At 38.4% G+C, this 13636-nt stretch overlaps 1 non-coding gene across 1 annotated transcript; it reads left to right on the top strand.

The window, feature by feature from the left end:
• Positions 1–13293: 13293 nt before the first annotated feature.
• LOC138990827 (U6 spliceosomal RNA) lies at positions 13294–13396 on the top strand. Its single transcript, XR_011466940.1, has one exon. It is a non-coding gene; the product is annotated as a U6 spliceosomal RNA (small nuclear RNA).
• The last annotated feature ends 240 nt before the right edge of the window (positions 13397–13636 follow it).

Genomic DNA, 13636 nt, shown 5'->3' with positions numbered 1-13636 from the left:
AAAATATGCAAAGATATGTTCAAAAACACAAGAACTGTTGGTCACTTGGGAAGACAAAAGGAACAACAGAAAAACAAGCAGAGGAAACCAGGAGAAGACAAATAAAATGATAGGTTTAAGAGCTGATATTATCAACAATTGCCTTAAATAGAATGGAGGAAAAAAATATGACCAAACTGTAAGCCATGTACATGTGACTCACTTCAAATTTAATAACAAAGGTAGATCAAAGCAAAATGGTGGGAAAAGATATACCATACAAATATTAAGGAAACACATGCAGAGAAGTAGACCTCAGAACAAATAAAATTGCTAGAGACAAAAAGGGTCGATATACACTAGTACAATGATCAACTCACCGAAAAGCCATAAAGGTTTTAACTGCGTATTCACCAAACGTGAGACCCTAAATACATTAAGCAAAACCTAATTAAATAGAAGGATAAACCAATATCTTATGATTATACAGTGGAAGTGAGAAATAGATTTAAGGGACTAGATCTGATAGACAGAGTACCTGATGAATTATGGACCTAGGTTTGTGACATTGTACAGGAGACAGGGAGCAAGACCATCCCCAAGAAAAAAAAAAGCAAAAAAGCAAAATGGCTGTCTGAGGAGGCCTTACAAATAGCTGTGAAAAAAAGAGAAGTAAAAAGGAAAGGAGAAAAGGAAAGATATAAACATCTGAATGCAGAGTTCCAAAGAATAGCGAGGAGAGATAAGAAAGCCTTCCTCAGTGATCAGTGCAAAGAAATAGAGGAAAATAGTAGAATGGGAAAAACTAGAGATCTCTTCAAGAAAATTAGAGATGCCCAGGGAACATTTCATGCAAAGATGGGCTCAACAAAGGAAAGAAATTGTATGGACCTAACAGAAGCAGAAGATATTAAGAAGAGGTGGCAAGAATACACAGAACTGTACAAAAAAGATTTTTATGACCCAGATAATCACGATGGTGTGATCACTGACCTAGAGCCAGACATCCTGGAATGTGAAGTCAAGTGGGCCTTAGGAAGCATCACTACAAGCAAAGCTAGAGGAGGTGATGCAATTCCAGTTGAGCTATTTCAAATCCTAAAAGATGATGCTGTGAAAGTGTTGCACTCAATATGCCAGCAAATTTGGAAAACTCAGCAGTGGCCATGGGACTGGAAAAGGCCAGTTTTCATTCCAGTTCCAAAGAAAAGCAATGCCAAAGAATGCTCAGACTACTGCACAATTGCACTCATCTCACATCCTAGTAAAGTAATGCTCAAAATTCTCCAAGCCAGGCTTCAGCAATATGTGAACCGTGAACTTCCAGATGTTCAAGCTGGTTTTAGAAAATGCAGAGGAACCAGAGATCAAATTACCAACATCTGCTGGATCATCCAAAAAGCAAGAGAGTTCCCTAAAAACATCTGCTTCTGCTTTATTGACTATGCCAAAGCGTTTAACTGTGGGGATCACAATAAACTGTGGAAAATTCTTCAAGTGATGGGAATACCAGACCACCTGATCTGCCTCTTGAGAAACCTGTATGCATGTCAGGAAGCAACAGTTAGAAATGGACATGGAACAACAGACTGGTTCCAAATAGGAAAAGGAGTCCATCAAGACTGTATATTGTCACCCTGCTTATTTAACTTCTATGCAGAGTACATCATGACAAACACTGGACTGGAAGAAACACAAGCTGGAATCAAGATTGCTGGGAGAAATATCAATCACCTCAGATATGCAGATGACACCACCCTTATGGCAGAAAGCGAAGAGGAACTAAAGGGCCTCTTGATGAAAGTGAAAGAGGTGAGTGAAAAAGTTGACTTAAAGCTCAATACTCAGAAAACAAAGATAATGGCATCTGGTCCCATGACTTCATGGCAAATAGATGGGGAAAGAAGTGGAAACATTGTCAGACTTTATTTTTCTGGGCTCCAAAATCACTGCAGATGGTGACTGCAGGCTATGATTTTTCCAGTAGTCATGTATGAATGTGACAGTTGGACACTAAAGAAAGTTGAGTGCTGAAGAATTGATGCTTTTGAACTGTGGTGTTGGAGAAGACTCTTAAGAGTCCCTTGGACTGCAAGGAGATCCAGTCAGTCCATCCTAAAGGAGATCAGTCCTGGGTGTTCATTGGATGGACTGATGTTGAAGCTGAAACTCCAATACTTTGGCCACCTGATGTGAAGAGCTGACTCAATTTGAAAAGACCATGATGCTGGGAAAGATAGAGGGCAGGAGGAGAAGGGGACGACAGAGGACCAGATGGTTGCATGGCATCACCGACTCAGTGGACATGAGTTTGGGTAAACTCTGGGTGTTGTAGATGGACAGGGAGGCCTGGCATGCTGTAGTCCATGGGACCACAAATAAATCAGACACAACTGAATGACTGAACTGAACTGACCGATAAATATACAAACATACAACTGTAATTGGAGAATTTGACATGTATATTTCTTATTTCTTTTTCAAGCTCTATTAAAGTTTATTAAGATTCTCATATTGGCATAACTTTAGTTAGCAACAACCCTGATCACAGTCACACCAATTGCTATGTATAGCTTAAATGTGAATGGATTACTTCTCTTAAACAAGATTAATTGGGGAACAATTTGTGAATGAATATTATGTCCAAGAATGTGCATAATAAATATTTAGTATAATCACCTACATTCCTGATTCATTGGTTTTGATAATGAAAAAATTGAAAATCACTAGTAGATTGTGGGTAGAGAAGGAAATGGCAACCCACTCCAGTGTTCTTGCCTGGAGAATCCCAGGGATGGTGGAGCCTGGTGGGCTGCCATCTATGGGGTCACACAGAGTTGGACACGACTGAATCGACTTAGCATGCATGCATGCATGCATTGGAGAAGGAAATGGCAACCCACTCCAGTATTCTTGCCTGGAGAATCCCAGGGACAGAGGAGCCTGTTGGGCTGCCGTCTATGGGGTCACACAGAGTCGGACACGACTGATGCGACTTAGCAGCAGCAGTAGACTGTGGTGAACTTAATAAAACATAAAACTTGATTTGATAATGATAAATTGTATGTGGTTGAGCAAAACAAGCCCAGCAGTATAATAAAAAAGCAACTACTTTTTTTTTTTTAAGAATGGATAGGAAACATGCATTTTTAATAAGAACATTTAAATTATACCCTTTGTAATAAAAATAATTATCCTCCAACAATTGAAACTTAAAATATAAAATTAAACAAAAGATCAAAACTATATTTAGTCAAAATACTCCAAGTGAGACAGATTTAAAGATTTTAAGCTAAAAATAACTGTGAAAGAAAGGTTGAAATATGCTAAATTATTCAGCAAATAATTTTATGTTAAAGACTTTTCAAAGAGAAGACTAAAGAACATACCTCACCTGTAGGCATAAAAGTGTTAATTCAAATTATATGTTCCTCTTGAAGTTTTTGGTTTTACTGATATATAATTCATATATCATGTAATTTACCCATTTAAGTGTACACTCAATGTTTTTAAAAATATATTCAGAAAGGGCACCTATTGCCACATTCTAATTATAAAACACTTTCATCACCTCAAAAATAAACCCCATACTTATCAGCAGTCATTCTTTGTTACCTCAACCCTTCTCCCTGCTACCCAAAATACACAGTTTTGTTGACTATTAATATCTGTATATAGATTTCTCTATTCTGGACTTTTTATATAAATTGAATCATGCAATGTGTGGTCTTTCATGACTGACTGCTTTCATTCAACATAATGTTTTCAAAGTTCATGTTGTACCATGTATTGGTATTCTATTGTTTCTATTTGTCAAATGGTACCCCATTTTTGAGTATATAATATTTTGTTTATTCATTTATCACATATGAATATTTAATTGGTTCCAATTTTTCCTATTATGAATAACTTTCCTGTGAGCATTTGTGTAAAAGCTTTGTGTGGACAGATTTCTTTTGAGTATTAACTTGGGAATAGACTATGCTTAATGTTTTGATGAATCACCAATTTTCTAAAACTATTGTGCCATTTTACAGTCACATCTATAATGTGCGTGTATTCCAATTTGTCTAGATTCTCTCCAATACTTTTGTCTCCAATACTTGCAGACAACCTGGTGGATGTAATGGCCTTTTATTATGGTCTTGATTTGCATTTTCCTAGTGCCTATGTGCATGTTGCTGAAATGTGCTTCTTCTAATTATAATATCAATATTTTAAAAGAAGAAAACATTTTAGAATACTTATATAAACATTAAATAGTGACTCTGATGACAAGAAAAAAGGTAAATGTTTAATAAAAAATTCAGGTTTGGGGAAATCCAATTACACATTCCACCAAAGATGCCATTGCCTTTTCTTTTCTTGGACAGTTAAGATGTGTCAGGGGAAGACCATATTAATATGTTTTTATACTATCAGTGGAAAATTCCCCATTATTTTACCCCAAAAAATATCTGAGAAGAAAAATATTCTGAAATAATCATGCAATATGTTGACTATTTTATTTTAATTTTGTTATGTGAACAATTTGTTGATACAGTAACACTTTTTCACTTCAAATTTATGGAGGAATTGGGTTAGCTGAATCCTAAATAAGGATAAGCTTACTCAACAAATATTATAAAGAGAAGGCTATCTCTTTTTATCTACCAGCGATACATTTTTTAGATTTTCTTAAGTTCCTGATCCAATTCTTCAAGTTGTAGGGCTATTATCAAGAGCCCTAGTACCTCTGAAGCGACTTAGCAGCAGCAGCAGCAGCAGCAGCAGCACCTCTGTATAGCAGTTTAGGTCCTTTAAGAAGCAGATGCTGTGATGGAATAGCAAATATAAGAGATTTGTTAGGGAAATGCCTGTTTACATTTAAGGCAGCAGGAATCAGCGAGGAAAACTTCCAGATCATAATAAAATTTGATACTTTTAAAGGGAAAGGGGTGAGGAAGAAGGACTGGGTAGAAAGTGAAAGTCACTCAGTTGTGTCTGATTCTTTGCAACTCCATCGACTATACAGTCCATGGAATTCTCCAGGCCAGAATACTGGAGTGGGTAGACTTTCCCTTCTCCAGGGGATCTTCCCAACCCAGGGATTGAACCCAGGTCTCCTGCATTGCGGGTGGATTCTTTACCAGCTGAGCCACAAGGGAAGCCCGAATTGAGTAGAAAAAGGCTTAAACTGCAGTGTGACACTGAAAGAATATTAACAAGACCCCTAATGAGTTCGAAAACAAACTAACAATTAGAGAAGTTCCATGATGTGTATGAATTAACCAGTTCTTGTACTTTCATTCAGTTATTGACTGGGAGCATCCTGGAAATAGTGGCAAGAGGATTAATGACAGATTTCATGGTGCAGCAGCAGGACGCTGCTAGCAGTTTACTACATTACTTACAGTAGTTTCCCTCTTAAATGGAGATACAGGTGGCATACATCCACGGTTTCCATAGCTCATCCTTTACATAGTATAAATTCACTTCTCTGTCTATATTTTTGGAACAGTTCTTTCATTGGTTTTATGCAAAGCTTAGAAGAAGGAATTTAGTTAGATAGACTATAGGCCCCACCACTGCAGTTGAGCTCAGGGCTACAACTGGTACTCACCTTCTTTTCTTCCATTCATACATTCTAAATTTTCCTCACTCTTACTTTTATTTCCATGATTTTGTTAATCTGGCACTATGAGCTAAATGCTTGTTTCTGTAGGGTCTGTACCCTGGTGGTGAAAATCTTCTCATGGACAACAGGACTGCTGCACACGATCATTGACATTCATAATTTGGCAAGGTAACAGCAAGTGTTAGCGAAGAAGGATCTCACCAATACTCATCTCTGCTCCCATTGTGTTTAAAAGAAAAAAAAAATCACTGTCTCCTGTTAATCTGCATAGAATATCCCTGCCAGAATAATTGTTTTGCTATCCCTTATTAGGCTCTGGAAACCAGGCATTCAGAATGTTCAGGTAGAAGTTGTAGTAGGCAGTTGATTAAAACTTTACTTTATCTCTTGGGCTTCCCTGGTGGCTCAGATGGTAAAGAATCTGCCTGCAAAGTGGGAGACCTGGGTTCAATCCCTGGGTTGGGTCGGGAAGATCCCCTGGAGAAGGGAATGGCAACCCATTCCAGTATTCTTGTCTGGAGAATTCTATGGACAGAGGAGCCTGGCAGGCTGCAGTACAAGGGTTGCAAATAGTTGGACATGACTGAGTGACTTTCACTTTATCTCTTGGCAAACAATGACCCCTCATCCTTTTGGACCATATCCTCTAACTTCATAGGGCTAGTGTTGAAAGTTTAGGGCTTCCCCAGTGGCTCAGCAGTAAAGAATCTGCCTGCAATGCAGGAGATGCAGGAGACATGGGTTTGATCCCTGGGTTGGAAAGATTTCCTAGAGTAAGGCATGACAACCCACTCTAGTATTCTTTTTTTTTTTGTTTGTTTGTGATTTCTTTTTTTTTTATTCTTCCAATTTTATTTTATTTTTAAACTTTACATAATTGTATTAGTTTTGCCAAATATCAAAATGAATCCGCCACAGGTATACATGTGTTCCCCATCCCGAACCCTCCTCCCTCCTCCCTCCCCCCCATACCATCCCTCTGGGCCGTCCCAGTGCACCAGCCCCAAGCATCCAGCATCATGCATCGAACCTGGACTGGCAACTCGTTTCCTACATGATATTTTACATGTTTCATTGCCATTCTCCCAAATCTTCCCACCCTCTCCCTCTCCCACAGAGTCCATAAGACTGTTGTATACATCAGTGTCTCTTTTGCTGTCTCGCATACACGGGTTATTGTTACCATCTTTCTAAATTCCATATATGTGCGTTAGTATACTGTATTTATGTTTTTCCTTCTGGCTTACTTCACTCTGTATAATAGGCTCCAGTTTCATCCACCTCATTAGAACTGATTCAAATGTATTCTTTTTAATGGCTGAGTAATACTCCATTGTGTATATGTACCACAGCTTTCTTATCCATTCATCTGCTGATGGACATCTAGGTTGCTTCCATGTCTTGGCTATTATAAACAGTGCTGCGATGAACATTGGGGTACACGTGTCTCTTTCCTTCTGGTTTCCTCAGTGTGTATGCCCAGCAGTGGGGTTGCTGGATCATAAGGCAGTTCTATTTCCAGTTTTTTAAGGAATCTCCACACTGTTCTCCATAGTGGCTGTACTAGTTTGCATTCCCACCAACAGTGTAAGAGGGTTCCCTTTTCTCCACACCCTCTCCAGCATTTATTATTTGTAGACTTTTGGATCGCAGCCATTCTGACTGGTGTGAAATGGTACCTCATAGTGGTTTTGATTTGCATTTCTCTGGTAATGAGTGATGTTGAGCATCTTTTCATGTGTTTGTTAGTCATCTGTATGTCTTTTTGGAGAAATGTCTATTTAGTTCTTTGGCCCATTTTTTGATTGGGTCGTTTATTTTTCTGGAGTTGAGCTGTAGGAGTTGCTTGTATATTTTTGAGATTAGTTGTTTGTCGGTTGCTTCATTTGCTATTATTTTCTCCCATTCTGAAGGCTGTCTTTTCACCTTGCTAATAGTTTCCTTTGATGTGCAGAAGCTTTTAAGGTTAATTAGGTCCCATTTGTTTATTTTTGCTTTTATTTCCAATATTCTGGGAGGTGGGTCATAGAGGATCCTGCTGTGATGTATGTCGGAGAGTGTTTTGCCTATGTTCTCCTCTAGGAGTTTTATAGTTTCTGGTCTTACGTTTAGATCTTTAATCCATTTTGAGTTTATTTTTGTGTATGGTGTTAGAAAGTGGTCCAGTTTCATTCTTTTTACAAGTGGTTGACCAGATTTCCCAGCACCACTTGTTAAAGAGATTGTCTTTAATCCATTGTATATTCTTGCCTCCTTTGTCAAAGATAAGGTGTCCATATGTGCGTGGATTTATCTCTGGGCTTTCTATTTTATTCCATTGATCAATATTTCTGTCTTTGTGCCAGTACCATACTGTCTTGATAACTGTGGCTTTGTAGTAGAGCCTGAAGTCAGGTAGGTTGATTCCTCCAGTTCCATTCTTCTTTCTCAAGATCGCTTTGGCTATTCGAGGTTTTTTGTATTTCCATACAAATTGTGAAATTATTTGTTCTAGCTCTGTGAAGAATACTGTTGGTAGCTTGATAGGGATTGCGTTAAATCTATAAATTGCTTTGGGTAGTATACTCATTTTCACTATATTGATTCTTCCAATCCATGAACATGGTATATTTCTCCATCTATTAGTGTCCTCTTTGATTTCTTTCACCAGTGTTTTATAGTTTTCTATATATAGGTCTTTAGTTTCTTTAGGTAGATATATTCCTAAGTATTTTATTCTTTCCGTTGCAATGGTGAATGGAATTGTTTCCTTAATTTCTCTGTTTTCTCATTATTAGTGTATAGGAATGCCAGGGATTTCTGTGTGTTGATTTTATATCCTGCAACTTTACTGTAGTCATTGATTATTTCTAGTAATTTTCTGGTGGACTCTTTAGGGTTTTCTATGTAGAGGATCATGTCATCTGCAAATAGTGAGAGTTTTACTTCTTCTTTTCCAATTTGGATTCCTTTTATTTCTTTTTCTGCTCTGATTGCTGTGGCCAAAACTTCCAAAACTATGTTGAATAGTAATGGTGAAAGTGGGCACCCTTGTCTTGTTCCTGACTTTAGAGGAAATGCTTTCAATTTTTCACCATTGAGGATAATGTTTGCAGTGGGTTTGTCATATATAGCTTTTATTATGTTGAGGTATGTTCCTTCTATTCCTGCTTTCTGGAGAGTTTTTATCATAAATGGATATTGAATATTGTCAAAGGCTTTCTCTGCATCTATTGAGATAATCATATGGTTTTTATTTTTCAATTTGTTAATGTGGTGTATTACATTGATTGATTTATGGATATTGAAGAATCCTTGCATCCCTGGGATAAAGCCCACTTGATCATGGTGTATGATCTTTTAATGTGTTGTTGGATTCTGATTGCTAGAATTTTCTTAAGGATTTTTGCATCTATGTTCATCAGTGATATTGGCCTGTAGTTTTCTTTTTTTGTGGGATCTTTGTCAGGTTTTGGTATTAGGGTGATGGTGGCCTCATAGAATGAGTTTGGAAGTTTACCTTCCTCTGCAATTTTCTGGAAGAGTTTGAGCAGGATAGGTGTTAGCTCTTCTCTAAATTTTTGGTAGAATTCAGCTGTGAAGCCGTCTGGACCGGGCTTTTGTTTGCTGGAAGATTTCTGATTACAGTTTCAATTTCCATGCTTGTGATGGGTCTGTTAAGATTTTCTATTTCTTCCTGGTCCAGTTTTGGAAAGTTGTACTTTTCTAAGAATTTGTCCATTTCTTCCACGTTGTCCATTTTATTGGCATATAATTGTTGATAGTAGTCTCTTATGATCCTTTGTATTTCTGTGTTGTCTGTTGTGATCTCTCCATTTTCGTTTCTAATTTTGTTGATTTGATTTTTCTCCTTTGTTTCTTGATGAGTCTGACTAATGGTTTGTCAATTTTATTTATCCTTTCAAAGAACCAGCTTTTGGTTTTGTTGATTTTTGCTATGGTCTCTTTTGTTTCTTTTGCATTTATTTCTGCTCTAATTTTTAAGATTTCTTTCCTTCTACTAACCCTGGGGTTCTTCATTTCTTCCTTTTCTAGTTGCTTTAGGTGTAGAGTTAGGTTATTTATTTGACTTTTTCTTGTTTCTTGAGGTGTGCCTGTATTGCTATGAACTTTCCCCTTAGGACTGCTTTTACCGTGTCCCACAGGTTTTGGGTTGTTGTGTTTTCATTTTCATTCGTTTCTATGCAAATTTTGATTTCTTTTTGATTTCTTCTGTGATTTGTTGGTTATTCAGCAGCGTGTTGTTCAGCCTCCATATGTTGGAATTTTTAATAGTTTTTCTCCTGTAATTGAGATCTAATCTTACTGCATTGTGGTCAGAAAAAATGCTTGGAATGATTTCTATTTTTTTGAATTTACCAAGGCTAGCTTTATGGCCCAGGATGTGGTCTATCCTGGAGAAGGTTCCATGTGCGCTGAGAAAAAGGTGTAATTCATTGTTTTGGGATGAAATGACCTATAGATATCAATTAGGTCTAACTGGTCTATTGTATCGTTTAAAGTTTGTGTTTCCTTGTTAATTTTCTGTTTAGTTGATCTATCCATAAGTGTAAGTGGGGTATTAAAGTCTCCCACTATTATTGTGTTATTGTTAATTTCTCCTTTCATACTTGTTAGCATTTGTCTTACGTACTGTGGTGCTCCCGTGTTGGGTGCATATATATTTATAATTGTTATATCTTCTTCTTGGATTGATCCTTTGATCATTATGTAGTGACCTTCTTTGTCTCTTTTTCACAGCCTTTGTTTTAAAGTCTATTTTATCTGATATGAGTATTGCTACTCCTGCTTTCTTTTGGTCCCTATTTGCATGGAAAATCTTTTTCCAGCCCTTCACTTTCAGTCTGTATGTGTCCCCTGTTTTGAGGTGGGTCTCTTGTAGACAACATATGTAGGGTCTTGTTTTTGTATCCATTCAGCCAGTCTTTGTCTTTTGGTTGGGGCATTCAACCCATTTACACTTAAGGTAATTACTGATAAGTATGTTCCCGTTGCCATTTACTTTATTGTTTTGGGTTCGAGTTTATACACCGTTTTTTGTGTTTCCTGTCTAGAGAATATCCTTTAGTATTTGTTGGAGAGCTGGTTTGGTGGTGCAGAATTCTCTCAGCTTTTGCTTGTCTGAAAAGCTTTTGATTTCTCCTTCATACTTGAATGAGATCCTTGCTGGGTACAATAATCTGGGCTGTAGGTTATTTTCTTTCATCATTTTAAGTATGTCTTGCCATTCCCTCCTGGCTTGAAGAGTTTCTATTGAAAGATCAGCTGTTATCCTTATGGGAATTCCCTTGTGTGTTATTTGTTGTTTTTCCCTTGCTGCTTTTAATATTTGTTCTTTGTGTTTGATCTTTGTTTATTTGATTAATATGTGTCTTGGGGTGTTTCTCCTTGGGTTTATCCTGTTTGGTACTCTCTGGGTTTCTTGGACTTGGGTGATTATTTCCTTCCCCATTTTAGGAAGTTTTCCACTATTATCTCCTCAAGTATTTTCTCATGGTCTTTCTTTTTGTCTTCTTCTTCTGGAACCCCTATGATTCTGAATGTTGTAGCGTTTAATATTGTCCTGGAGGTCTCTGAGATTGTCCTCATTTCTTTTAATTTGTTTTTCTTTATCCTCTCTGATTCATTTATTTCTACCATTCTATCTTCTAATTCACTAATCCTGTCTTCTGCCTCTGTTATTCTACTATTTGTTGCCTCCAGAGTGTTTTTAATTTCACTTATTGCATTATTCATTATATATTGACTCTTTTTTTTTCTTCTAGGTCCTTGTTAAACCTTTCTTGCATCTTCTCAATCCTTGTCTCCAGGCTATTTATCTGTGATTCCATTTTAGTTTCAAGATTTTGGATCAATTTCACTATCATTATTCGGAATTCTTTATCAGGTAGATTCCCTATCTCTTCCTCTTTTGTTTGGTTTGGTGGGCATTTATCCTGTTCCTTTATCTGCTGAGTATTCCTCTGTCTCTTCATCTTGTTTAAATTGCTGAGTTTGGGGTGTCCTTTCTGTATTCTGGCAGTTTGTGGAGTTCTCTTTATTATGGCGTTTCCTCACTGTGTGTGGGTTTGTACAGGTGGCTTGTCAAGGTTTCCTGGTTAGGGAAGCTTGTGTCGGTGTTCTGGTGGGTGGAGCTGTATTTCTTCTCTCTCCTTTCGAAGAGTTGGGTTGCTTTTCTGGGTGCCTGATGTCCTCTGCCGGCATTCAGAAGTTGTTTTGTGGAATTTACTCGACGTTTAAATGCTCTTTTGATGAATTTGTGGGGAGAAAGTGTTCTCCCCCGTCCTACTCCTCCGCCATCTTGGCTCCTCCCCACTCTAGTATTCTTAACTAGAGAATCCCATGGACAGAGGAGCCTGGTGGGCTACAGTCCATAACGTCACGAAGGGTCAGACACGACTGAAGTGACTGAGTACACATACTGGTTGAAAGCTTGGAAGCACAGATTTCCCCAGTAGATCACTGGGACTAATGATAATTGGGGACTCTCTTGCTTTCATACTTGGACCACATATTTTACCTCCTTTGATCTTCAGTGAAGAAGTGAAGTCACTCAGTCATGTCCTACTCTTTGCGACCCCATGGACTGTAGCCTACCATGCTCCTCCGTCCATGGGATTTTCCAGGCAAGAGTAGTGGAGTGGGTTGCCATTTCCTTCTCCAGAGTATCTTCCCAACCCAGGGATGGAACATGGGTCTCCTGCATTGTAGGCAGATGCTTTACCATCTAAGCCACCAGGGAAGTTTTTGATTTTCAGTAGTCATGTCTACTAAGTCGCTTCAGTCGTGTCCGACTCTGTGTGACCCCATAGACGGCAGCCCACGAGGCTCCCCTGTCCCTGGGATTCTCCAGGCAAGAACACTGGAGTGGGTTGCCATTTCCTTCTCCAATGCATGAAAATGAAAAGTGAAAGTGAAGTCGCTGAGTCTTCTCCAACTCTTAGCAACCCCATGGACTGTGGTGTCTGACTTGATGTCATGTTAAAGTACCCTACCTTCAATTTATGACACCCAGTTAATCTTCTGTGAGCCTTCTAGAAGTCATAATATATCACCAAGACTTGTAATTTCTATGGTAATGTTTCTGAATACAGCCTTCTGCCCAGTACTCACTTGCACAACTGAGTTAAACTAATCAAAGCTGTACCCTACTTGGCCCATTGGTGAACTGAAGGATCTTTGGAGATAAACTACATGCTCAGAGCATGTGAATGCAGTACAGCCACAAGAGGAATCTGAGTTTTAGCAAAGTAAGGAAGAAAGATATGGAAATGGAAAATGCTATTGAAAATTGCTACATTGATTTTCCAGGCAAGAGTACTGGAGTGGGGTGCCATTGCCTTCTCCCGTGTAACGTAAGAGAATAACAATAAATAAGACCTGCATCAGTGAAATTCTTATCTACTTTAACTTCTAAATGGCTATCATCATGTCTCCTTTAGAGTAGAATAAAATCCTCCCAACTCAAATATTTGCCTTTTGTCTTACCTTGTTCATTTCCAAAGTCAGAAGTTTATATAGCAAATGTGATTATTTAACTCTACTGTTAAAACCATTCATTGCCTTTCTACTGCCTCCAGTCCGCCTGTCAGCTATATTTGCTATGGCAGGCATTCATCATGTGAGCTGTTAACTCTGCAGGTTTTCAAAATCTCTGTGGGTTCAAGACCCTGCCTGATCTTGCATTTGTTTACTTCTCGCTTCAGTAGCACATATACTAAAACTGGAACAATACAGAGAAGATTAGCATGGCCCCTGTGCAAGGACGACATGCAAATTCGTGAAGTGTTCCATATTTGGGGGCTTCCCTGGTGGCTCAGAAGGTAAAGCATCTGCCTGCTATGTGGGAGACCCAGGTTCTCTCCCGGGGTCAGGAAGATCCCCTGGAGAAGGAAGTGGCAACCCACTCCAGTACTCTTGCCTGGAAAATTCCATGGATGGAGGAGCCGGGTAAACTGCAGTGCATAAAATTGCAAAGAGTCACACACGACCGAGCAACTTCATTGCTTCTCCATTCTCTTTTGGGGCTTTCCTCATTGC

This window comes from Bos mutus, chromosome 14 (genome assembly GCF_027580195.1).
Source record: "Bos mutus isolate GX-2022 chromosome 14, NWIPB_WYAK_1.1, whole genome shotgun sequence".
NCBI lineage: Eukaryota > Metazoa > Chordata > Mammalia > Artiodactyla > Bovidae > Bos > Bos mutus.
This window is presented reverse-complemented; position numbering and strand designations above follow the sequence as displayed.